The 27,953-nt window shown below is 37.2% G+C and overlaps 1 pseudogene; it reads left to right on the forward strand.

The window, feature by feature from the left end:
• The first annotated feature begins 5,956 nt into the window (after positions 1 to 5,956).
• Positions 5,957 to 27,953, forward strand: part of LOC131034382 (phenylcoumaran benzylic ether reductase IRL1-like) — a 62,136-nt pseudogene continuing 40,139 nt past the window's right edge.

Below are 27,953 nucleotides of genomic sequence, written 5' to 3' on the forward strand. Positions count from 1 at the left end.
GGTAATTGAAATAGGTTTTTGTTTATGCATGCTTTCATAATATGTAGGTTTTTGTGAATGTTAATTAAATGTAGTATGCAATATTGACCACCAAGTCTTCTCTATTTTTTCACTAGAGAAATTTTGTTTGTAATCACAATTAGGAGTGTGTCAATTGTTAGTAATCATAGGTAGCAGGGATAGTTTTATAGGTGTCGGGGTATTTAGTGGTTTCTTTCACTTTGGTTCAAATCTAGATGGTTTTCTATGGAACTGATCCAAAAACCATTTTACTTTTAATATAAAGGGTGCAACCCCTTAGCTACCATTTAATGACAAAAAAGCTTATATTGAATCAAAGCAAAATTTACAATGAGAATGTTTATGTATGTAATTTGGACTATTTTTTGTTTTAAAGTATAAGAAAGACAACAATCACTACCACCCAAATAATTAAATAATAACACATAGAACTCAAAAAATATATATATAACTAATGTGTTATAATAGATTTTAATTATTATAATAGATGATAATGTTTAAATATTTCTTAATTGATGTCGTATGGATTTGAATTTGGTATATTATGTTTATAGTGGAATTGGTGGTACTACTTATACTTTAACAAACTTTTTGATTCAATGTTATAATAGTTTTTGATGTAGTAGGTATTATGTTAACATTGTGTCATTGTAGTAGTTGAGGATTTTGTTATGATAATATTAAATAATAGTTTTTAATGTATTAATTTATAATTTGTTATTGACATATGATTTGGGTTTTTAGTTGTTTATCAATACATCTGTTAAAGGAAAATAATTTAAAGTACTAAATTTATATGAAAAAAAGGAAATTTTTTATTTTGAATATAAATTATAGAAGTTAATTTTCTAGCATTGAACTTATAAGAATATAATTGAAAAATAGATGAGCTCTAATGATAACCTAAAGCAAAGAAAATACAATACAACTAGTTTTTAAAATATGCTACTAGTTAAAATTATAATTTATAAGAATGTTTGTGTAATATTCTTAACTGATTCCTTAATCTAGAATAATAATTCCTTAATCTAGGATAATATATATATGCCCATTCGAGGAACTTGTCTAGTTTCTACAAGAAAGAATGGTCACCTACCTCTTCAGTTTCTAGAAGAAACAATGGCACCTACCTCTCCAATTTCTAGTGTGAATCATGTTTGAACTAAGTCCTCAAATAACACGCATGAAAAAGTCAAATTTCGACCTTGTTTTTTCCCCTAATCTAGAAGCTTCCTTTTACCGACATTCAGATCGGAGTCAGGAAAGTTTGACTGATCCCATCTTGTTTTTCTCTCCTCTACTTGCTATAAATTCTCACAAGTGACATTTATTCTTCACAGTGCCACTTATAGAGAGTTTTCTTGTTCGATAGGAATTGGGATATATCAACATTCATTTGGTTACAAACCACTAAGTTCTTATTAATATGAAAAACAAGTTTTAAGGACCTGAAACCATTAACATGGGAGCATAAGATAGTTCATCAAAAAGCATCCAGACCATCTTTAAAACAGCTTACAAAAAGACTGGCAAAAAGGCCAGTAAACCGAACAGACATCTATAGAAAGGAACAACAAAGCTGAAAAACCAAAGAAAAGACAAAAAGACAAATAGCAACTATAAAGACTTAAGAAGATCAGCCACCTTATTGACCAGCTGGTCATAGTTTGCCAAAGCAACTTTACGTTCTTTCATATCCTTGTTTGGCTTCTTCTCCTTCTTTTTGCCTCTGGTCCTTATTCTAGGTCCTTGCACTTCTCCCATACCTTCAATGTCAATTTCTAGCTCCAGGGAATCCTTCTTGTTCTCCAGTTTGCTGATGAGAATTTTGGTATTGTCGGCTGAGGCCTTCAGAATGCTATAGCTTTGTTCAATAATACTTTTGAGGCATTTTTCAATTTTGTTGAATTTGTTGTCAATTTCCGCCATTCTCTGGTTCGTAGCATTGTCAATGGTTTTTATCTCTATCAAGGCCTTTTCAATTTGCTCAAACCTAGGGTTGAAGGAATCTCTGATCTCTTCAGATTTGGCAATAGTTTTACTCAAATCCTCAACATATTCTGCCATAGATTTTCCTTCACCAATACTGATTGTCTCCAGAATTTGGACCCTATGGCTCAACTTCTTATTATCCTCCACAGATTTCTTGTAACTATTAATTAACCAATCGATGGTGTCCACAAAACCTTTCAAACCCTTAGTGGGAGGATTTGAAGGGGGATTTCTCACCAGGATTGTCATACTCATTTTTGGGGATGTCACCACTAGTGATCTTATCAACATTTCCATCAACCCTCTGATCAAAACCTCCCCCTGTGATCTCCTCCTCCAATTTCTAGTTGACGTCAGGATCCTTTCTTTGCACTTTAACCTCCATCTCCTTATCATTATCTTCCTATCTCTTTTGTTTGTTCCTTATCTAAGTGGAAGTTTTAGTTTTCTTTTTCCAAGGAGACTGGGGTTCATCCTTCTTAGAATCCTCAGAGACCTCTGAGGAGGAGGAGGAGGAGCGGATTTGGAAAACCTTTTCTTTAGTTTTTTTCTTACCCTTCGAGGAGGAGGGCTTGGTACTCACCCGTTTTCTTTTCTTACCAATTTCAACGTCAGAGTCATCCAGACTCTCATCTAACTCACTCATCAAATCACTTTCAGACTCCTCACCCATAGAAAAACTAGAATCCGACCCTTCCTCCTCAGACTCAGAGATAGAAGGCTGGGGACGAGCTATTTGGTTAGCTTTTAGATGGTCATAAATTAACACCATAAGACCTTGATGCATGGTTGTATCACCCTTAGGGTTCTATCTATGGGCTTTAATGGTAGCATTCATTGAACACAATAGGAAATATGGAATATTAACTTTTTCATCATACCAGAAATGATTAAGCAATACAAAATGATAGCCATACACTTTTTTGAATCTGCCATCCAAGGTAATGTAACACATAATAGCAAACAAAAGCTCCCTCCATGGCTTAACACCTAGGCGGGTAGTATGTTTTACTTATCTTTACCAGGGGCTTCTTCTCCTTCGCCATTTCGGGGTATTGCTCAATTGCCTCCTTGCTCAATTTTCTATCTCTATAGTAATTGCTTACTTTTATGGGAAGACCCATGACCTAAGTGATGAGTTCCTCATCAATGGAGATTGTTTGATCTCCCATCTTTAGGGTTCCCTTCTTTCATTTTTTGCAAAAAATGTTAGTGATTGTGGTGTCCCTCACATGGAGCCTCTCCATAAACGTTGTAAACCTGACCTTCTACAAGATGTTCCAAATTACCTCCTTTTGTTTCCACTCCTTACAGTTGTTGGGTTCATAGCGGTGTCTATTTTCTCCCATTTTTTTTCTTTTCAAAATAGAAGGCCGAGAGTTGTAGAGAGCTATAGGAAAGAAATTTCTTGTAGCAACCACATATACCCAGAAAGTGTGGGAAAAGATGGCTTTTGTCTTGTAATAAATGGTACTGACATTATGATAATTACTCATAGCCCTCCTATTAATCCGTTTAATCATTATTTTGTCCATTTATGATCTTTGTGGTACTATTGTATCGATCCATGAAAATGATTGATCTGATGTCATTGGGGAGACCCTCTTCACCCTTCCAGGTAACCATATTGTTATGATTGACCGCCACATTGGCTGCTCAGTCAACTGGACCATTAGCTTCATGATAAATGTGGGAAATAAAGCATTTCTCAAAGGTGTTGGTGAGATCTCTAGTAGCCTTTATTATGTTGTTGATAGTCCATGAAGGCTTAGAAGTTCCTTTTAGGCACTTGATGATGTTATTAGAGTCCCCCTCAATCCAAAGATCGGACAGTTCCATATTTGATCTAGGAGAATGCCTTGGAGAGCAGTCATAGCTTCTGCCATGTGGTTAGTTTGGCAACCTATAGGAACAACAATCATTTCCTTACAATGGCCATTTTCATCTCTGAGAATTTCACCACATCCCATTGGGCCAGGATTGCCTTTGGCAGCTCTGTTGAAGTTGATTTTGAGCCAACCATGAGGGGGAGAGTGCCATATGGCTTCTAGTCTCTTGTTTTGTTTGGGATCAGTACTACCAGCACTCTTCAGATTCCAGGAGTTGAAAATATGAATTTCCAAGGGGTTGGCAGAATTGCAAGGATCCTCAAAGGTCCTAATGTTCTCCACAACATCCCTTTGAATTTTTTGGAAAACAACAGCCTGGGTGAGAGAAGTGTCCCTAAAGATGCAGTTGTTCCTTTCTTTCCAGATCCCCCACAGGATGTGAGGGAGAGATAGCTGCCAAAGATCTCAAAGTGGGGTTAGACCAATGATAACTCCATGAATGGAACAATTCTCGGATAGAGTTAGGAAACACCCATGCCATACAAAAATTATTAATAAATCTTTCCCAAATTGAAATAGTAAAGGAAAAGTGGATAGCCAAATGGTCCACAGACTCTTCCTCCTCAAGACATAAAGCACACCAATTAGGGAAGGAAAAACCTCTTACCTTAAGATTATCTAAGGTCAAAATTTTGTTTTCAAGGATTGTCCAATAGAAAAAAATGATCTTAGGGATAAGACCCTTTATCCAGGCTTTAGACCAAAAGGGATTCTCTAAGGGGGTAGAGGAGAGAACACCATACATTGAAGAGATAGTAATGTTTCCTTTAGGTTCGTATTTCCAAATAAGAGAATCTTCCTCATTGTTCAACCAGGTAGAAGACAAGTGTTTCTTAAGATTGATAAGGTCAAGTTGGATAATTTCAATGTTCTTCCATTTATCACCTATCCAATACCCCTCAACCAAGGAGCCAAAGACTCTAATATAAGGGGCAGCAAAAGGGGCCCAATTGAGGATTTCAATCAAAGGCTTATCAAGTAACCAGGGGTCCTCCCAAAATCTAACTTTCCTACCATTACCAACTCTCCATTTCACCCCTTTAGCAATGTTGTCTTTACACTTAGAGGCATGATTCCAAATATGGGACCCATTAATATTGAAATCAGAATTGATGAAAGAGAGAAGAGAAGAAGACAAAAAAGGATACTTACTTCTCCAAATTTTACACCATTCACTGTCAGAGTGGAACAGTCTCCAAACCTGTTTAGACAAAAGAGCTTCATTGAGGGTCCAGATTCTTCTCAGGCCTAGACCACCTTTACTTTTCGATCTGCAAACCTTGTCCCAAGCCACTAATGCCATTCTTTTCTTTTCCTCAACCCCTGACCAAAGAAATATTTTTTGAATTTTCTCAATAGCATCAGCATATTTAACTGGAATTCTAAAGGGGCTAAGGGCATAAATAGGAATGCTTTGAGAAGTTCAAGCTTGCCAGCCTGACTTAAGAGAGCTCCTTTCCAACCAGCAAGCTTTCTTTGAAATTTATCCACCAGAGAACTCCAAAAGGAATCAGGTGGAGCAATGCCCAGGGGGAGATCGAGAAAAGTAGCAAGAAGATCAATAGTCCGACATTCCAAAATTATGTTGATTCTATGTTGTCTTCTCTCAGGAGTGTTGATGAAAAACACTTCACATTTAACCTAGTTGATAAGCTGGCCAGAAGAAGAAGAAAACTTACAAAGGGTGTCCTTCAGGATTCTGGCTTCCAAAATCCTTGAATCCCCCATAACAATGGTGTCAACCCCAAACTGTTGGTGGGAGAAAGTATGATCAGCTGAGGAAGGTTGGAGACCTTTAAAAATACCTCTAGTCACCATACTTTCCGTGGACCTACCAAAAAATTCAGCCATAATAATGAAGAGGATAGGGGAAATGGGGTCCCCTTGCCTCAGTCCTCTGGAGGCTTGAAAGAAGGAGGAGGGAGATCCGTTAACAAGAACATCAAAGGAGGAAGAGGAGATGAGTTGCTTGAAGAAGTCCACACATTTGTTAGAGAATCCAAAAGCCAAAAGGACCTTCATGAGGAAAGACCAATCAACCCACTAAGTTGAAAATGGGAGGAAGCAACATTTTGATAATTGGAGAAACTGGTTACATTGGTCGTCATGTGGCCAATGCAACCCTTTCTCAAGGCCATCCTAATTTTCTTCTTGTTAGGGAATCCACATCCTCTAACCCTTAGAAGGCCTAGTTGTTGGAGTCCTTCACATCCAAAAGAGAAACTTTGGTCTATGTAAGTTACTCATACAATGTTTTTTCAATCATTATTCATTAGCACACAATGTTTTTTATTCCCATAATGCTATTTTGGCAATACCCAAATGTAGGGATCCATAGATGATTATGCAAGCCTTGTGGAGACTGTCAAGAAAGTTGATGTGGTGATTTCCACTTTGGGTTCTCAATAGATAGCAGATCAGTTCACTCTCATCAAGGCTATTGGGATAGTCAAGGTACAATTCATGTCTAGGGTTTAACAAAAATTAATGTTAGTGGTCTTAATGCAATTTTGTGAGTACTGGATTGAGTTTATGTGCATATTTTGCAGAGGTTTTTCCCATCAGAGTTTGGCATTGATGTTGACAAATATCATGTAGAGGAGCCTATGAAGAGTATGTTTGACTTGAAATTTAAACTCTGCAGGACTATTGAAGCAAAGGGCATTCCATACTATTGTTACCTTTTCACACATCTCCCCATTGCAAACGGGGGCCCCCTCTTTTCCTACTTTCTGCATTGGTTAGTTTAGGGTTTTGGTAGCATAGTGGGCAATTTTGAGTTTGCCCTACCTGAGTCTCAGACTTTTGATCATGCCTATTGTCGTTTAGGGTTTTTTGAAGTTATAGGATCAAGCACATAAAGTTGATATTTTAAATGATCCTAATTTTGAAAAAGTGTAGACCTTTTGAGTGTTAACATGTTTTTTAACATCCAAGTCGGTAAATTTTAAAGTGATAAGGTGTCTCAGGACCTTTTGGAGTTGTTTTCTCACTCCTAGGAAGTTGTTCAAGTTGATTTTGTACTTTATCCCGATAGGTTTCTTTTTGTTTTGCTCAAATTTTTGATGAATTTGCCTAAGTCTAGATGAGTTTTATTGAGTTTTGAAGTTTCCTAGTGATTTTGAGTAGAAAATGTTAGAGTATTCGGGTATTTACTTGATTAATTAAACAATATTTGTTTAATTATTTAAGTTCCCTTTATCTCTTTTACACTTAAGCTAACTTTAGGTGCATAATAATTAATTCTTTTATTAATTATTATGCACAAACCTAGGTTTTCCCTTTTAGGGTTTCTTGACCTATTAAAGGTTGAGTTCATTCTTTTCATTGTAAAAATCACAATACATATTTTTGTGAATATTGAGCTCTCTCTTTTTGAGCATATTCTCTATGTATTTGTTTTTCTTTATTTGCTTCCTTGCTTCTCCTTGTAATAGGTTTTTTACCTTGCAGAGATCATTTGGGCTCCTGTGGTGTTGTATTTCCTCAACTCCAATAGAAAAATCATTATTTTCTAGATGAAAATCCATACTCTAAGGGTTAAAAGGTCAAAATTCCACACTAGAGGTACTTTTCCCCTCATATTCTTGACTATCCATGATTTTCCCCCACTCAAAATCCAGACTGGATGTGGATTTCCCCTGGAATCTAGACATGCCCTATTTTTCCCCATTCAAAATCCATACTAGGATCGATTTTCTATGAGGATGATTAATTTTGACTAAGTGTTGGGATTTCTTCCTAACTGCCTTCGTTTTTCCACTGAGAGTATGGACAAGGTTGTGGATGACTTTTGTGATGATTCCTAACATGGATTGATTTCCACCAGGACCTTTTGTGATGAGATTTTGTGGATTTTTATGCAGATATTCATTCCAGACCTTAGGCGAATTTCAACTGAGAGTGATTTTGATGATTTTGTTTCTAGATGAAAATCCATACTAGGATTGATTTTCCCCCAGGAGGATTTTTGTACTAAGTGATGAAGTTTTAGTTGGAATTTGATTCCAAACTCAAATCAATTTTCTTGGACCCATTTTTGTGCAAGTTGGTAAAATTTTTATACAGATTTTTATCCCCACTTGGATCAATTTTTCCCCAAAGGGGATGTTTAATGATTTTTAATGAATTTTGTTGGGATTTTTATTCCAAGTTAAATCGATTTTCCCCATTGGTCATTTTTTAATCTAAATTTTAAAATATTTCAATACAATGAGCCCCAAATTTAATTGTTTTTATGAAGTGCAACAATTATTTAAAATATATATATATATAAACAATTAATAAATGATTTGCAATAAATGTTAAATGAATTTTACCTTCTAGAAGCAAATCGATTTTTGCCAGGCAAGTAGAAGTATAAGTTCTTTATCCCACATTGCTTGTGTGGTGAAAGTTGATGGTGAAAGAAAGTTTAAAAGGAGAGATCCCACCATTATTATATTATTATATTTTCCAAGTGTGTGATTGCAAAGGGCTATTTTTCCTCCAGCTAGCGATTTTTTTTTGGTAAAGTGTCAAGTTGACACCATTGATCTACAAGTTGATTTTATTGTTATTTTTCCTCCATTCCCAGCCAAGGCGATTTGTTTTGGCTGCCATTTGAGTGCCATTAAAGATTAATTTTCAGACTTTGTGATTTTTATTTTGGAGGATTTTCACCTCCATTTTTGGTGATTCTCTTCACCATTTGTGGCGCCATTATTGGAGGACTGTAGATAATTATTTTTAGGCCTGATATATCGCCATTGTTGAGCTTGTGTGACCTTCATTGTTGGTTGGTAATTAAATTTTAGACTTCAATTTTCATTGCCCCGCCAATTCAAACTTAGGCAATTTGCATTTGGAGGTGTTTTGTGGAGTTTTAGTGCATTTTCAGACCATTTGAATGTTGTTGCAGGTTTGAAACTCCATTGTAGGGGGGTTGTCTTCAGAAAATATTCATCTCCAACCACCTGCCCACTTTTGCGATTTTTCTTGGAACTCAGTCCTTTGTAATTTTTCATCATTTTCAGGGATTTTTACTACTTTGCAAGGTGTTGGTAAGTCAGAAACAATTCATTTCCAAACTTGTCCTCAGAAAATATTCTTTTTACCGACCATACTTGCATTCTCGGATATAACTATTTTTATCATTGAAATTGATTTTCATCAAGGTTGTGCACATTTGGGTGATTGCAACATGTTTTTAGAGATTAATCTGTGAAGTTGCAGGTTGTCTTCATATTTGCTGGCAGCCATTATTGACTTTGGAAGGTGTCTTTAGACATAGTTTGGCATGAAAATATAACCTTTCACACCTTTCCTTAGTCATTGTTTGATCCAGTATACTCCTTTGCACTCTAATTTGAATATAATGTCTAAGTATAAGGAGGTGATTTCAGACTTTGGTTTGAAAATTGTTAATTTCAGTGAAATTAATGAGGGTTTTATACCCTAACCTTGTCACATTTTTGCATTCAATTGTTGAAATCTATTGATAATGTGGATTATTTTCCTAATTTCCATACTCAAAATTGTCTAAATCATTAGGAAATCAGAAATTTTGTCAGGAATATTTTTCCGAAGTTCTAACTTCTAGCTTCATACAGATATGATGTCAAAGTCCGAACTCAAGGAAAGGAGAGAACAACAGAAGATAGTTGAGACTAGATTCTATCTAGAATCCAAGATGTCATCTAGATGGAAGGATATTATATACACGAACATGCATTTTCTATACATGAGCCAGATGCAATAGTGGATGTTCAGAATTGGGAACCAGATTCCTTCCCCAGCTTATGTGAACATTATGAAGAGTGGCATTTATCTAGCTATTGGATTTACACAATCCATATAGTGAAGTGAGCTTATCCTGAAGTATGCACGATGTTATCATCCTCGCTCCCGAATGATCAAAACTCCTAAGGGTGCCATCATTGCCTACCTTGTTGAGGATGTGATTGTTGAGGTGTTTGGAATTCCACGAGGAGCGGACATGAAAGATATAACTAAGGATGAATATGAAGACCTATATAAGAATAAAATGGATGTGTACAAGACTGTAGTAAACAAGGAGTAGATGGTCGAGCCTAGGAATCATCATTCCAAGGCTCTCAAGACAATCATGTGCATAGACTTCAAAGAGGAATATAGTAATTTAGTATTCCTACTTAACCGAGTAATGGGGATGCCACAAGGTGCAATATACGATGGATGGATGTTTTATTTTATCCAGGATTATCTAAAAGGAACATTGCTAAATTGGTATAGAATCATAAGTGACAATCTGGATTTTCAGTTGAGGAATGTGGAGCGGTCCAAATCATTCACCATGACTTCCTATTTGTTTTACCTGCTTGCACAATTTATTACATACAAGGAATTGATATAGAGAGGTGAAGTCGAGAATGGACAAGGACAATTCAAGAGTTATGAGTGCTATCCACAGTTGAACATGTACCGAATTGAAGAATATAAGAGAGTGAATGGTGTATTCACAATGTACATAACATGAATATTGCAAGGTGGAGTCAACAGGAGGTTGCCCAAGGATGCAACAAAGCTGATAGAGAAATATGGATCGTATTATATACTGTTTCCCACTTTCACATACCTTAGGATTCATAGCTTCTGGAGTTTGCTTCCATCTAGAAGGAAAAGCACATAATGGGCATGTCATTTCCTATTTCAGTTGGGAAGACATTGGAGGTTTTCTAATCCACCTTAGCAGCTAGCACAGTAGGCAAAGAACTTGCATTCTATCGATTTGCAACATACAAGAGTAGAGAAAGGTTAGATCCAGATAAGAAAGTTGGAAGGATCAAGGGAGAAAAGTTCATCTACAAGGTAGACATAGAAGATTATTGGGCCACCCTGATGGACGAGTAGGAAGTAAAGAGAAGAATGTGGTCCCAAATGTCAGTGGATTTCATGAGGAAGTGTGGAATTTTCCTCATTCCTAACCAAGTGTTAGATGATGGGGATCATAAGAATCCCTAATATGAAAATGAAATGAAGAAGGTGATTCTATTAGTTGATTGGTCATTGTAGACACCTAAAATTGTCCAATCTAATTAAATAAATATCTTTATTTATTTAATTAATTCATTTATCCTCTTCTAGCCTTATTTCTCATTTAAATAAATACATTTATTTATTTAATTGATCCCACTTCTTCTATTAATTAAATAAATCTTTATTTATTTAATTAATTCATTAGCCTTTTCCACCCATGACACAAGTCATTCATCTCTTAATTCTTACACTACCTACCCTTTCATTATTTTCTTATTTCCTCTACCTATCCTTTAATCATAGCCGACCATTTATCTTTTACACCTCTCAATCTTATCCCTCCATTTCTTATGGTGTCTTCTATATAAGGAGATGCTTTCTTCATTATCAACCCCCGCTGACTACTCAACTATGCTTTCAAACTTTCATATGCGATCAAGCCTACTTGCAACCACATTTTCGTTCTTTGTTGAGCTCTTGTGCACACATAAAATCTGAGCAAATATATCAAGCAAGATCAATGGAGATAGGAAGAATGTAGATTCAAACCCTATTGGACATATGATGGTATAATCTTTGTGATTTCACTTGATTTGCATTGTCTTAGGTAATCTTCATATGTTATGGTGGATCTTTGTTGTTGTTAGGCTGGGGTTTTGTGGTTGAATTCATTTAGTATTTCAATATTGTTGTTATCTATTTTTATCATATACATTTTGGCACGCCCGGTGGGACTCTTGTCCCTTTTGCATTTAACATCTTTTGTTGCAGATTTTGTGTTTTTGAAGTGGCAAATCTGACATTTCCAACAACATTTTGACATTTTCGCGTCTGCATACCTTCAGAATGCATTTTTGATTTTCTGTCATGTTTGTGACATTTGGAATTGCATTTGCGCCTTCGGCATTATTTTATTTTTTTGTAGATTCCAGGAAACACGTATGTGTTCCCTATTCATGTTTGTGAGGCCTCCAAATGCATCTATGTTCAGGAACCACGTCTATGTCAGATCTAACCATGTTTGTGTATTTATCTAGCATTTGTTTTATTGATAACTGCGTCTATGTTCAGTTTTTGCATGTTGGTTTCTTTGATTCAGTTTTTCATCATTTGGATTTTAGATCTGGTTTATATTGAGCTAACATCTTCAGATCTAGCTAACAGAATTGGTGCAGCTTGTCTTGAAAGGAAAATCATTTTGTCGAAGGCCCCTAGTTCACAAAGTCTTTTGGATCTAAAATTTACCTAACTTGTGTGCTTGCAGGAAGGGGTGATCATTTGAAACAATCCAAACTACTAATAGATCTTTGTTGTAGGACCTTGGCAAGGGTTTTTTATCTTTATTGTGTGTCTTGTTTTCATAAACTAGCAAACACTTCAATTGGTGCACTAAAATTGAACCAGTGTCTTTTGTGTCTTAGGCAATAGGCTCTTTTTGTTTCATCTTTAGAGGTCCTATCTCCCCGTGTGGTCATTAGGACTACTAGTGAGGAGAGAACAACCCAAGTGGTAGCGAGGAAAACCCACCTCTTTTGAATCACTATAAACAACTGTATTCATGGTGAAAACTATGGATAATGTGTGTTGATTAGTTCATACCGACACTATGTCTCCCCATAAACCCATTTGATCAAATTTATTTGATCAGTTGTAGGGCGTAACCTCTAGCAGCTGGCAACCTTCTATATTTACAGAGCTAAAAGTGTCGCATGTATGGCCACACGAGCGGATGCCCTTACTAGCACCTTTTTGTTTTAGAAGCCAAAATCCTTCTAGTAGTTGGGGCAAGAGGTCAGACCTCTGGAGTGACCCACACACATACAGTTCTTAGTAGAGATACAAAGTTTGCCACAAGGAGTTTTCATGGGGACTGATGCTTGGCTGCCCCAAGAAGTGAGTGTCGAGGGTGGAACCAGTGGGGTCAAGCATCTAAGCATCCGCTCTGAATAGTGTAGCCTCATGTGGGATCAACAACTATTGTCCTGGCCAACCATAAGAATTGTGCTTGTCTTATTTGGAACAATCAAACATTCAAGACCAAACATCAAAACATTGTGTCTTTTGTGTCTTCAAGTGTATGTAAAAATAGTTTTACATCAAACAACACACTTTCTTTGAGTCATTTTGAGTCTAAACACTTACAAACATTGAATCCTCATCAACATTGGGTCCTCTTGTCATGGAAGATAGTCAAACATTCAAATTTGGTCACAACAAGTCACTTCACAGATTAGAAAAATTGCACAAAGTTTTCAGAAACGTGTCTATGTCTGACAGAACCGCATCTGTATCATATTACCAAGTCTGTGAAGGGCATAAATGTGTCTATGTTCTCTTGAGCAACATTGCACTTACAACATCTCAGAAACACATTTGTGTCTGACAGAACCACGTCTGTGTCATTTAAGCTCGTTTGTGAATTATACAGAAACGTCTATGTTTAGATTTGAAACTTGTTTTTACAATCCAGTAAACAAGACCAGTCAGTTTCAGACTTATTGAGCTTCCTAGGTTATCTCTCCAGGTTTTCATCTAGAATTCAACCTATCTTTGGGTCTCACAAAGTCCATCATTGCTTTACACCTTGCATTACATTCACATTTTTCTAAACTTGAGTCAAAAGGTCACTTTCTTGTCCTCATCATACTTTGTCAACACATTACATAAAACAACATTTTGCTAAGTGGTCCCTCATCAAGTTCTATCACCTTTGGGTCTCATTTGGTCTTACTTAGAGTCAAGGTCAACTTACCTCATAAAGAGAAACTATCATCTCTTTGGAAGTCACACCTACTCTACTACATACATACTTGGTCTTACACTTTGGACATTGCAAGTGAACCTCAGATTCATTTACATTCCATCCAACTCTTGGTCTTCGATACTCTTTCCATTTTCATCTAGTCTCACACATCTTGGTCAATACCTAGTTCATGGTTGAAACCTATTCCCAAAAATCTAGGAGAGAAACTAAAGAGGCTCAAGAGTCCACAAACATGAGTTCCTATGAGTATGACAATGATATCTTTTTCAATTCTGATCATACTACATTACCTGACATGGATGCTTATAGAAACATTCCAAATGTTGAAAACATGGACACTACAAACAACAATAATACACACAATCACAATATGGACAACATTTTAGTACATTCAGCAGAAGTGGAAGACTCCATTATGGATCCTCATTTCAATAGATTGGTTGAGGAAATAATGAGGAGAGATAGACAATATTTCTTACAAGTGATGGCACAAAGTGGAGCCAAGATCCCTCATGATTTTGACATGTCTCAAATAATGGAAAATTGACCTTTGCAACAACCTCACCTCAACATGGATCAAAGGAGGCCTACTAGTGGAGGCAATAGAGGACCACATCATGTTCCTGAATCACCATCATCTTTGTTTCAAAAACCAGAGGTCCCATACACACATGGTCAAGCATATGATACTCACCTTCGTAGACCATTATGGAAGTCTTATGTAGAAAAATATACTCAATCACATGCTAATGCTAAAGACCTACCACCAAATCAATTGGATAGCCAAATGCATGTTCAAAATTTGGACACAAGGAAACCCCATGTCAAATTTGGGGGCAACACACTAGAACAAACTCATGGCATTCCTATAGAGTATGGAATACAAGGACAAAGAAGATATTCTGCTTCTCATCATGACTCTATAACAAGTGGTCCATATACGCAGCATCATTATAGACCTCCTCCATATGAACATGTGTATGATCAATATCATCCATATATGCAACATGCTCCTCCTCCACCCGGTGGTTCAGGCATGGGGTATGGTCCAAGAAGTTGATCTCCACCTAAGAACAATTTGGAGCAGCAAATTAAGGACTTACAAAAGAAAATGGAGGACATAAATACACCGAAGCCAACTTACATAATGAGAGACATATGTCCCTATCCATTTGACAAAAGCATTCCAATGCCTCCATTTCCTACACACTTTGTGACACCTAAGTTTTATAAGTACAGAGGCAAAGGAGATCCTAAGGTACATATAAGACCGTTTTTCATAGCTTGTATTTAGGTAGTAGCATAAGAGACATATTTGATGAGATTATTCCCACAAAGCTTAGGAGATCAAGCTATGGAATGGTTCTCCCAACTTCCACCTGGAATTAAGTCATGGGGTGACTTAGCAGAGGCATTTATCCAACATTTCTCATACAAAATAGAGACAGACATATCAGTCACTACCTTGTGTAGAACCAAGCAAAAGGATGGAGAATCTTTTTCCTTTTTTTTACAATGATGGAGAAATCTAGACAGCAGAAGCTCTTGTGAAATTCCACAAAAACAAATGGTAGAAATTTTCACTCAAAATGTTAACAAAGATATTGGTTATGACTTAAGAAAAGCTTGCTTGTCCACCTTCAAAGACATCATTGCAAAAGGCTTAGCAACAAAAAGAGTCCTAATTGAGCAAGGCATTATCAAAATATTCAAAGAAAACAAAGAGGACTTTAAAGGAAAAGACAAGCCATGATTTGGGAACAAAATCAAGGACACATTCAATGATGGTGTTGTGGATGCCAATACTGTATGACCCAAAATCATTTTTTCTAGATCAAGCTCTACAAACAATCAGGTAAATACTCAAACAACTTCCAAATCATGAAGTACACCCCATTGGGAGAACCACTAGAGTCAGTTTTCAAAAAGCTAGTGGCAAACAAGATAATAACAATTCTAGATCTACCTCCATATGAGCCAAAGGTTAAACCAAATTGGTGGAATGACGATGAGTATTGTGAATTTCATAAGAGAAAGGGCCATAAAATAGGAAATTGTCATCAGCCGAAGAACATCATACAAGATCTTATTGATAGAGGTGACATTGAGATTGAAGGACACTCATCCAACCAAGAACATGAAATGTTTAAGGAACCATTCCCAAAGCATGACAAGGGAAAAGATAAAGCCATAGATGACTAAACCAACTATACCAGAGCATCCTATAACTATGATTCAACTATCAATCACATTTTGATGGACAATTATGTATCTACCATTATCATCAAGGACAAAATGCCTGAAAATTCTACCCAAAGACCCAAGATCATCCTGAAAGGAATTGGATCTTCTTCCGAACCTACCTCTAAATGTAATGTTACAACTCGTCAAGGTAAATTCACTTTGCAAGGTGCTCCAGCTAAAAACACTGCTTCCTCATCAACCAAGCTTGAGTATGACCTTGTAAAATAGTTAGGGAAGACACCCATGCTTATCTCCATTCTCAAGCTTTTATGCATATCCCCCTCACACAAGCCATTCTTGACAAAATTTTGAGTGACACTTCTATCCCCACTAATCTGAACGTGGACCATTTTCAAGCCATGATGGGATACCTTTTTTTTCCACACTCCCTTACATTCACAAAAGCTGATATGACGCCTCCGTAAGTCAGCCACATAATGCACCTTTACACTTTGAAGCCTTCCTACACAAACATTGAATAAAACGAGTCCTGATAGATGGAGGAGTAGGTCTAAACATTTGTACTTTGAGCACTATTAAACAATTGGGATATTCTAATAAAGATGTGAATTCTAAAAACAAAATTACCATAAAAGCATATGATGATGAGGAACATTCATCCAAAGGCACAATCACCTTGCCTCTTAGAGTTGGGCCAGTTACAAAAGATATGGTTTGTCAATTCCTAGACCTCGATCTCACATACAACATATTGTTAGGACGTCCATGGATTCATGAGATGAGTGCAGTACCATCTACATATCATCAATGTATAAAGTTCCCACACACTGGAGTTGAAGTCACTGTCAAAGCTGACCCAAATCCATTCATATATTGCAACAATCTATGACCTAGATCAAAAATAACAATACCAGTCAATTGAGAAGTTGTTTCATCTTCAGCATATGTGGATCTAGAATCATTGAAAGCTTCTACATCAAAACAAATAGAGCTCAAAGAAAAATTCAAGGTTAAATACATGGGATGTGGTGAGTATATATTTCATGTTGATCAACTCCCACTTTCTCCTAAGGTATTTAGTCAACAAGAACAATCTATAAACAATTTGCAATGCCAAGGAATTGGGTGCAAAGCACCTAGTGTTGTGGCTACTAAGTCAGAATGCAAATCGCCAGCCCTCTTGAGAACTCACATAGCTTTACCATATCATCCACTCATTCCATTTCCACTTCTCTCCTAGACTTGGATCAACAAGAATTACAAAAGCCCTTACTCATTGGGGATAAAAAATCAAGCTATGAAAAGAAAAATCTAAAAGTCAAAAATAAAGAGAAGTCCTTTAGTCCAAATCAAAATCAAAAGCTATTGGACTCTGCAAAAATCAAGGTCAAGGATAAAAATCCTATGAATAAAAAAGAGCAAAAGATGATCTCCCCTAATATCAAAATAACTAGGGGCAAAAGTTGTATAATTTTAAGTCAAAAAGAATACTTGTTGATCCTAAGTCTCCATCATGTCATGATACTTTCACTTCTTTTCACAATCATAAGCCTTCATAACTCATCCACTTGTTCTACACATCCTTTCCCTTCTAGTGATACATCATGGACCTTTAATGGAGCTTCCTCAAAGGACTTTGTTATCAGGGATGCCCAAAAATTTTAGGTGACACACATATGGGCCTGTGTTGTCCACACTCTAGTAATTCTACCTCAGTTCCTTTATCAAGGAAGACAGTCACTCGAGCTACACATCATTCAGTCAAGGAACAATACAATTATAATCATAAGATAAATCCTCGCACATTTGAGGTGGGTGACTTAGTTCTCAAAGAAAATCCTAAAAATCAGCAAGACAAAGAGAAGAAGGGCAAGTTCGAACCAAATTGGCTTGGTCCTTACATCATCACAGCAACCTATGGATCAGGTGCATATCAGCTCCCAACTTCAGATGGAAAACCTTTGGAAGATCCTATCAACAACGTGTACCTTCACAAGTTTTACACATCATTCTTCAGAGTATCCTAATTCAAAAATACAAAAAAATCAAAACAATTCAAAAACATAAAAAAAAATATCAAAAATACAAAAAATTCATAAACATAAAAAATCGTTACTTGGTGAAAACCTAGCAAACAGGAGCCTTGTGACACAAAAAAATTAAAAAATCAAAAAAGTAAAGAAAAACATTTCGTCCAACGGTGAAAACCACTTCGGTGGCCTTGGGCAAGTACCATGGTGAAAATTGGGTCACCGGTGCCATGTATAGAGACATTGCTCCTCCCTCCTTCAGGATTCAATCTCATCCTTTCACTTTGCACACACTCACAACCTATTCATTCATAATAACTTACCCATTCCCATCATGGCTTGTTATTGATCTACCTAAGATTGGTTATCCATTCATAATAAAACCTCCCTTTTCACCCCTTTCCATCCATAATAAATCAGCTCCTATCTGTGGCTAAGGAAAATCCTACGTCTAGTAATGGGGGTGGAACTGAGAGCATCACATGTTTTGAGGAGTATAGTTTCTTCCACTTTTCTTCAGTCTATCTACACACAATCCGCAATAAAGCAGCATTTGCATCACCAATTTGTAATAAAGTTTTGTCTTCTCCACAATAAACTAGCAGTTTCATGGATTTAGTCAATTTCAGATGAGACACAACAACAATGGACTTTAGCAAATCAAATATTTCAACAGACTCAGACAACATTATGGTTTAGTGCTATCTATCCTTTTGTGAAAGTAAACATTGTGACCACAATCAAATAGACTTATACAAGTGACAAGAGACACTAAACTTGAGGACTACAGTGGATGTTGGTGTCGATTATTGGTTTTCTTTTGATTTTAATTTTCTAGTGACATGTCTTTTAGCTTTTCCAGGATGTCTCTGACTAGAGATTCCATCTCCAGGATGTCTTTGACTAGAAAGGCGAGGATGGGGTATCATCACCTATTTTTCTTTGTTGTCTGTGGATTGTCTCTTAGTAATGCTATGACTTGTCCAAGGATATGAGGACATTGTGAGTCTAATATGAACTAGGGCATTCCTTGTTTGTGAATGTCTTATCTCCATGCAAATAGGTACAATGACTTTCTGGGTCAAACATATGCCTCGATTGTCATAACCTACTTACCATAATAAAGCTAAATGATGATAACGCACAAGAAGCTCTTTCACTTTCATATCTTCTATCTTCCATCCCCCTTTCTTGATTGACTTCCATCATCCTTCTTGAGTCCGTGTAGCCTGCTATCACATGACTAAGTATAATGACATGCCAAAAATATTTGCATCTCATGTAGTTGCACCTGCATTACCACATATAAGCATTTCATACATACATATAGATATCACAATTGCATCACATCCTACACACAACACATGTTAGCACATTTTACAGTCTCATCATGTAAATAGTTCTTTGCATTATCATATTCATTTTCATTTCATACATTCACAATTGCATATGCATAACATTTAAAAACATAAAAGAACAAAAATATTGCATTTCATTATGTACATATTTGCATCCATATCATAAGCATGACATAGGAACATCTCATCACATAGATACACATGCATATAGCTGCCACAAAGATGAATCATCTCATTTATATACATATAATCATAAGTGTCATGATACAATGATGTTAAAATACATATGGCTACAATCACCCAGAGGTGTCATCATACAAAATGGTATAAAACTGATACATAGGGAGCCCTCTAGGCTATGATGAACTCCCTCCCTCGGAGCCACCTGGCCTCGACAGAGTCTGAGCCCTAGAAGGACCCTCCCTAGGATCATCTCTCTTGTCCCCTTTGTCTGGTGGTGGTGGAGGACCCATGACCCTACCGCTGGATGCTTGTCTCTTGTCCCTCCCTCCAGTGGTCATCATTGTCCGTGATAGTCTGCAGAAGCTCCTAGCTCACTGCTCTAGTTGCATGGCTCCATAGTATAGGTCTCTCCAGTAGCCTATCTCCTCCCCAGCTTGCAAAACATAAGCTTATCTAGCTCCTGTGTCCTCTATCGCCTACCTCCTTGCCCTCGGTGCTATCTCAGCCTGATCCCTCTCTCGCTCAGTGTCCCTTAGCTGTCTCCTAAGCCTATCCCTCTCTCACTGGAGATCCTAGATCTGATCTACCTATCCCTGGAAGATCTCCCTCAACTCCAATAGCTCATCCTCCTCCTCTCCCCCTATACCTATGCCTTCTCCTATGGCTTCCCCTGCCCCTATCCTCATCCCTGTACTTGTCTGGAACCCTGTGTTGCTGGCACCTGTAAGGCAATTCACCTCTATCTCTCACCACATGAGCCTATGTCTCCTCTCCATCCTCTCTCAATAGAGCCACTCTCCTCTCTCCTATCACACCCCACCTCCTCTGTTGGCCTCTACCTCTGCCATCTCCATCATCATCCTCATCACCTCCACCGTCTCCATTTATATGTTCCCCTGGGTATGTCAGTTGTGGAAATGGATGCTCAACCCAATATGTAGTATACTTTGCATCCATCCCTGCATCCTCTATCTCTAGCCACATATCCCAAGGCAAGGGAATCATCTCTACCAACTGCATCACTACCTGATCATATGACAATAATGGCCCAAAGTGTGCCTGATCCCTCACTATCCGAGCTGTCCAAGCATACATCCCTGAACCCCGTGGCATCCCCTGAATCCTGTTGAACTACTTGCCCACTCTATCTACCAACTACCTCTCCAACACATAGGGCATCTACCCAATCAGATACCTGCTCCTAAATGTATATGGTAGCTCCATTGTGTCATTCTCCCACTCCTCACACTCTCGGTATGGTCTCCATACCATAGTGTCAATCTCATCGATGACCTGACACCAGTACTCCAATCTCCCGATCCACGAATGAAATGTAATCATATCATATAAATGCACAAAACTGTTCCCATGGCCCCTACCTCTGAAATGAATCGGTCAGGTAACCGGCAGATGCTCATAAGCCCATACCTGCAATAATCTCACTTTGTAGAACAATCTTATGGATCCATGGTATACAAACTAATGAAGCTCATAGTATAAATGCGTCAGCACACATAGTCCCCAGGCATATCTGGTATGCTATGTCACTAGTGTCTACAAGGTGCTCCCCTAGCCCATAGCCAACCCTTGTGTCGCCCTATCCGGACACAGGAACCCACTGATCACTCCTGCCAGTACTGATGGTAGTGCCAATCCTATCTATGTCATGGTATCCTATGCCAAGTGTCTTGCTCTCATCTCCAATCTTGGATCCTGAAACACTCATCTCAGGGCATCCATATCTCTATCTTGATCATAGGGAATCAACTCCCCATCGATCGGTATCCTCAGAATCCTATAAACATCCTCTAAGGTGACTGTCATCTCATCCATTGGCAAATGGAAACTACAAGTCTCTGAGCGCCATCTCTTAGCTAAAGTAGTCAGTAATCCCATGTTCACTTGAAACTTAGGAACATACAGAATATGTCGCAGCCCATAACCTCAATAGCTGCTCTATCCTCAAATGTTAGCTTCGATCATAAATTCTGAGTCAATGGGAATCTCTCCTATGACTCCAACATAGGTAGGTACTCTTGTAGTCAAGCAAATCAACTATGTAAGTTAAAGTGGCATTCACTGTTCATCACAAAATGCTGCTTATTATCCTAGTGCTTATATCTATCATATGGTGCTCTATCCTAGTGACACTCACTATTCATCACAAAGTGTTGATGTTTATCCTAGTGGTACTCCCTGTTCATCACAAAGTACTACGTGTTTTTGCACTCCCTGTTCATCACAAAGTGTTGCTCATATTTGCACTCCTTGTTCATCACAAAGTGTTGCTCATATTAGTACTCCCTATTCATCACAAAGTACTATGTCTTGGTACTCACTATTCATCACAAAGTGCCTCGATATGTCCTATCCTAGGGCTATACTTGAGTGTATCCTCTTGAGTAGTTTCCTAATTGGCAACATATGTTCTATCACAGAATTGTCAATCCTAGCCCTATCTACTATTCTAGTCTTCCCTAGAGGACCTACTTGAGTGTATCCTCTTAGCAGCTTATCCAATCAACAGCGTATGTTCATCACAAAACTGCCAATTTGGCCTAGAAGACACAAATGCGCCTTCATGACATAAACACGCTTACATATTGCATAAATGTGCCTACTCTACACAGACACACCTTAAATACATAGATGTGCCTCTGCTCTGCACAGACGCACCCATATAGCACAAATGTGCCTACACAACATAGACACGCTCGCATTTGACATAGACGCCTTTTCCTGCACAAACGCACTTGGCACAAACACAGATGCACCTAGCTAACCCAGATGTGTCTGGCACCAACACAGATGTGCCTTGGCATTTCTTGACCTTGTTTGAAATACCTAAATGCGCATTTATTTCTCTACCTAACATTCATTAATGACAACATTTATTGCGACAAAGTACAAGGAGGTTTTGTGGTACTCACCGACTCTCCTGCATTTGATGGCCTCTGAAATCGGCGAATGCGATCAAATCTATGCACCAATGCCATTGCTGCTGACTGTTGCTACTCTATTCTCTCTCTACACTATGATCTCTTAGATGTGTGGATGACAATGAGGATGTTTTCCCCTCATGGTCTATTTTATAGATTGCCCTAGCCCTAGCCCTAGCCCTAGTCTCCCGAGTCAGTCTTCATTATCCTGTGACTCTGTCACTCTATCCTATCTAGCCAGTCCATTCTATCCTTTCTTTCTTATCGAGAGATTGTCTATGATCTTTCCATATATTTTCATCCAATCCCTCGAGGGGGCATATCATTCCCATCTTGGGGCAACTTTGTATCAGTTCATATTATCTTCTTTGAAACAAGGCAACAAGCTGCATTGTTTCAAAGAGGGGCAAAATGTAGACACCTAAAATTGTCCAATCTAATTAAATAAATATCTTTATTTATTTTATTATTTTAGCCTAATTCTTCTATTAATTAAATAAATCTTTATTTATTTAATTAATTCATTTATCCTCTTCTAGCTTTATTTCTCATTTAAATAAATACCTTTATTTATTTAAATTGTCATTTTCCTAAATTAAATAAATATCTTATTTATTTAATTGATCCCACTTCTTCTATTAATTAAATAAATATTTATTTATTTAATTAATTCATTAGCCTTTTTCACCCATGACACATGCCATTCATCTCTTAATTCATACACTACCTACCCTCTCATTATTTTATTATTTCTTTTACCTACCCTCTAATCATAGCCGACCATTTATCTTTTACACCTCTTAATCTTATCCCTCTGTTGACCTAGGAAGAATAATGGAGATAGGAAGAATGGAGATTCAAACCCTATTGGACATGTGATGGTATAATATTTGTGATTTCATTTGATTTGCATTGTCTTAGGTAATCTTCATATGTTATGGTGGATCTTTGTTGTTGTTAGGCTAGGGTTTTGTGGTTGAATTCGTTTAGTCTTTCAATATTGTTGTTATTCATTTTCACCATATACAGTCATAACCAAAAGAAATATATTTGAATGTATTTATGAGAGAGGTCTTGAAGTTTCTCCCAAGCATGGATGGATATTTAGATAAATAGATTAGTTGATATGGGTGTTACCTTCACTTATGAAAAGATAAAACCAGAGAAATCCTTTTCCAAAGATGATCAGAGGACTATTAGTGATATCAGGATTCATGGGATGAGGAGAGTCAAGCTCCCAAGAGAAGGAAGAACACACCAGGATAAGTCAATGCTAGAGGGAAGAAGATTGAGGAGGTTAAGAAGAAGAAGCAAAAGACTATCATTCCTTCACCTATAATTCCTTCACTACCCCCCAATGTCTCATCAATCAAGGAAGTTGAAGTTCCAAAATGAAATAAGGGGACTGAGTAATGTTCCAACAGAATGACACTACGATATTTTTTTCAGGATTTACATGCCACAATGACATCCTATCCACCTAATGAGGATGATGATCAGCCAGGATCCCCTACTATCCTTTTGGGGGTTAGTTTGGGAAAGAATATATATGATTTGACCAAGGATAACCCTGATGATGATGATGTTATCTAGACATTGAGAGGGCTTGATCAAGATATGCGTCTTGATGATGGTATGGAGATGGCTGCTATTCTTGATTGACTAATGAGGAGTATGGAAAAATGTAAGAAAATAATAGAGGCACAACCTATTGATTACATTGATGACTACTTAGCTAGAAGAAATAAAGAGAAAGAGCCTAAGGAAGATGAGATTTTTTTATAAATAGCTAGAGATGAGACAGGAATATGGATTGTGTAGGTGGCTATTCCTATTGGAGGTATAACATAAGACATTGCTACTCCCATGGATTTTGAGATTACTTTAGTTGCCCTTGGCTATACTACAAGAGAGTAGGAATTTCAAGAGGTTGGTGATAAGCTCAAGGCTATCAGTGCGAGATTGGATAAAGAAATTTAAGAAAAAGAGAAGTACAAAGAAGCAAATACCAGACTTAGAGAGTACATTGTAGGTATAAGGTGTGAGAATCCCACCCTTATTTCTCCTATTGCAATTGACTATGGACTACATTCACATTATGAAGAAGTGAGAGATACACTCTCAGAGGTGGAGAAATGGATTGAAAATACAAAGAGACTGGTGGATGATTTCCTTACTCAGTTTGTCCAGGCATTTGACAGTATGACAGGGCTCATATTTAGAATATAGTATTTAGAGGGAGTTTGGGAAGAATTCAGACCTATTTAGGAGAAGACTATTCCATGCCTTAGAGCTTTGAAGAAGATTCCTAAGTCCACATTGGTTAGGGAGAATGTAGTGCACAATGAAGATAGATACAATTTTCATGGCTGTTATTGTTCATTGGCCATGAAGAAATCAACTAATGAGAGCACACAAATGAGTTGTGCAGAGATAGAAGGATCAATTCACGATATTTAGTTGAAAATCCTTGCTTCAATTGAGGATTTATTGGGGGTTGATGTCAGTGAGGCCAGTGGTTTACACAACAGAATTAAGAGACAAAATGAAATTCATGTATTTCAATCAATTGGACTCTTTGAAGAAGAGTCAGATAGATGATTTGGTCTCTTTGTTGATTCATGTTTATAATTCATAGAAGCTTATGCCAGATTGGGAGAACACTTTGGATGCTTGCTTGGATGCATTGGAGATTATTTATTTATAGCAGGATACCTTACCCAGCATTTCCATGGAGGAGTTAGATTCTGTATTAGCTAGATTCTTGGACTATGTTAGGAGAGAGAGAGATACAAGACAAAATCTTCTAGAACATTCCCTATTTGATGACTAGGTATCTTTATATTGGGCCATATGTTGGTGGCTCCATTTTTTATGTAAACCATAATTAGGGAAACCCCAGGGTTTTGTTTGCATGATCTTGGCCATCCATTTTGTATGAGACTCTATATATACTGCATTGCCTCTCATTTATAAGGGAGAGTTTTTGTATAATTGTTGGTATATGTTGCAACTTTTGAATATAAATCATTGTTTGACTTGATGGTGATTTTGTCTTTCAAGTATTGTTTTGAATTCAAGGTTCTCAAATCCTCCAAGTTAGATTAGAATTTTCTTTCGGTTTTTTAGATTGAATGAAACAATTGTTGAGTATATTTGTGTGGAATCTATTAATCCATACCACTAGCCTATTGCTGATTGTAAGTGTTTCTTGCGTGGTCAACTGGAAATTTATGCAAACTTAACTTTGATTATTACATATCCATTGTTATGCGTCAACTTGAATGGTCTCAATGCTTGATGTTAATAGTTTTAAAATCTATGAAGTATACCTTAGATGATTGCACTAAGCTTGTGTCAAGGTCTATTTGATTTGATGGTGAGACCTTGCCTAGTTTGATTCCACTAAATTTGTTCATCATTTCCTACATTCCTAGGCTTAGAATATATTTCTTGAACCCTATTCCCTTTTGCCATTTTTTTTAGTAAGTCTTGAGTCCAGAACTACATTGTCATATCCTCAATTATCAGCATGCCCATTCCATATCATGATAAGAGAATTGATTCAAACAAATTGTGTAAGTCCCCAAGTGAAAACAATAATTCACATCGACCATTGAGTTACCCACTCGTCAAAACCTGACTATAGAAACCTTGGAATCATTTTAGTTGATCTTACCCTTAGCATCTGAGGTGATTTTGTTCAAGAGAAGTTAAATTACTTTTCTATTTTATTCTGAATGTTATGTGCATAAATCACACAACATATTTTGGTGCTAGAGAGAAGGAGGGCCTTTTGCAATCATCTTTTGAAGATCATGTTCTGGAATGGTGTTTCTTGAAGAAGAAAATTTTCAAGGTGAACAAAGAGATATCATTTCATAGTTAAACACTCTTGCTTGGAGAAACCAAAGTAGACATGTTGAATTTAGACAAGTAAGAGCAGTAATAAATAAAGAAGAGCGGTTAGGAAACTTGCCTTCGGTTATCATTGTCCCTAGAGCATTTGATCACGAGAACCATTCCACCAATCTGGAAAGAAGAAATTGAACTATTTGAAGATTTCCAAGTCTAGTATGAGTCACAATGGTGTTTCTTGATCCTGATCGAAGTAACGAGCTTGATCTAGATGAACTTGAATTCGAGCAGCCAAAACTGGGAGATGGAAGAAAGATCCTATCCAATTTGAACAATCTTGCTTGGGAAGTGAAAACAAGTGCATCACAATACATTGGAGTTTCCTTTGTGCTAGATGAAGAAGAAGACATAGCTAAATGAATAGATGCATAAATTGAAAGGGATCTACTTTCTCAAGAATCACAAGTCTGGATTAATCCTAGATATATTACACTGGATCACATCAATTCCTTTTCACTTGAAAGACTTCAAAGAATTCTAAGATCAACTCATGGAGAACAAAGACATTGTGAGTTGGGGACTCCTCGTAGATCTAGATTTGGAAAGTGGGAGGCTTCACCAAGTTTAGACGTAGCAAATAGAGATAGATTGTTCAATCAAGAGAATGTGCAAGGAGGAGATAATATTTTTCAAAATCTTTCATTTCAAGATTTGAATCAAGAGGAAGATCAACAGTTTCCAGAAGAAGACCAAGAGATGGCTCAGAATCAAGGTCCACCTCCAAACAGTGCTACCTAGTTTGTCACCAACTCATCACCACTTTCTTTTGATGACATACACGATATGCCAAAGAATCCAAAGAATTTTTGTTTCAAGTACAATGTTGGAGATTCAAACCAGACGACAGAAGATCATATCAAGATATTTGAAGACCATTTGAAAAACAGACCAATTGAGTATGGTGATGTGCCTTGCATACTTTTTTCTTATTCCTTAGGAGAAGAAGCATATCATTGGTTCATCCATTTACGTGCGGGATCCATCACCTCATAGGAAGCATTGAAGGATGCCTTCATTGGAAAGTTTGGTATCCCGATTTCCCCATCGGAGTTGCATAGACAGCTTGTTGAATGTAAAAGACAAGAGAATGAACCTATTATTACTTCATTCAACAACTGATTTCAGAAGGCCTATACAAGGTTGTAGACTCCTTATCTTATTCCAAATGCTCAAGAGATATACTATCATGCTCTGGATCCACTTACAACAATGTTTGTGTGAACTAATACCTCTCTAGCAAATTTGAATGAAGACAATGCAAAGGCAATAGAAGTTAGTAAAGTATTGTGTCAGAACCTTAGTGGACCTTTGCTCAATTTGGGGTCACCAACGGCTGCAAATCAAATTAAAAATTTAACTCAATCTTTTGTGCATCATACACCAATAATGAATCAAGTTCCACAATCAATGTATCTAGTAGTTTAGTCATCAAATCAATTAGTAATCCATTCTTGGAGAACCCATTTCTCAAACTCCGCATATGCATCCAGTGTACCTACAAAACACTATGACATCCATAAGGACACAGGAGGAGAAGGAAGAAATGAAAGAGTTGATAGACCAAGTCAAAAAATTATCTACAAAGGTTACTCATTTGAGGAATCAGAACAATCAACTCTACAATATGCATAGAAATTACCAAGGTAGTAACCAAAACT

Source organism: Cryptomeria japonica, chromosome 4, assembly GCF_030272615.1.
Source record: "Cryptomeria japonica chromosome 4, Sugi_1.0, whole genome shotgun sequence".
Lineage (NCBI taxonomy): Eukaryota > Viridiplantae > Streptophyta > Pinopsida > Cupressales > Cupressaceae > Cryptomeria > Cryptomeria japonica.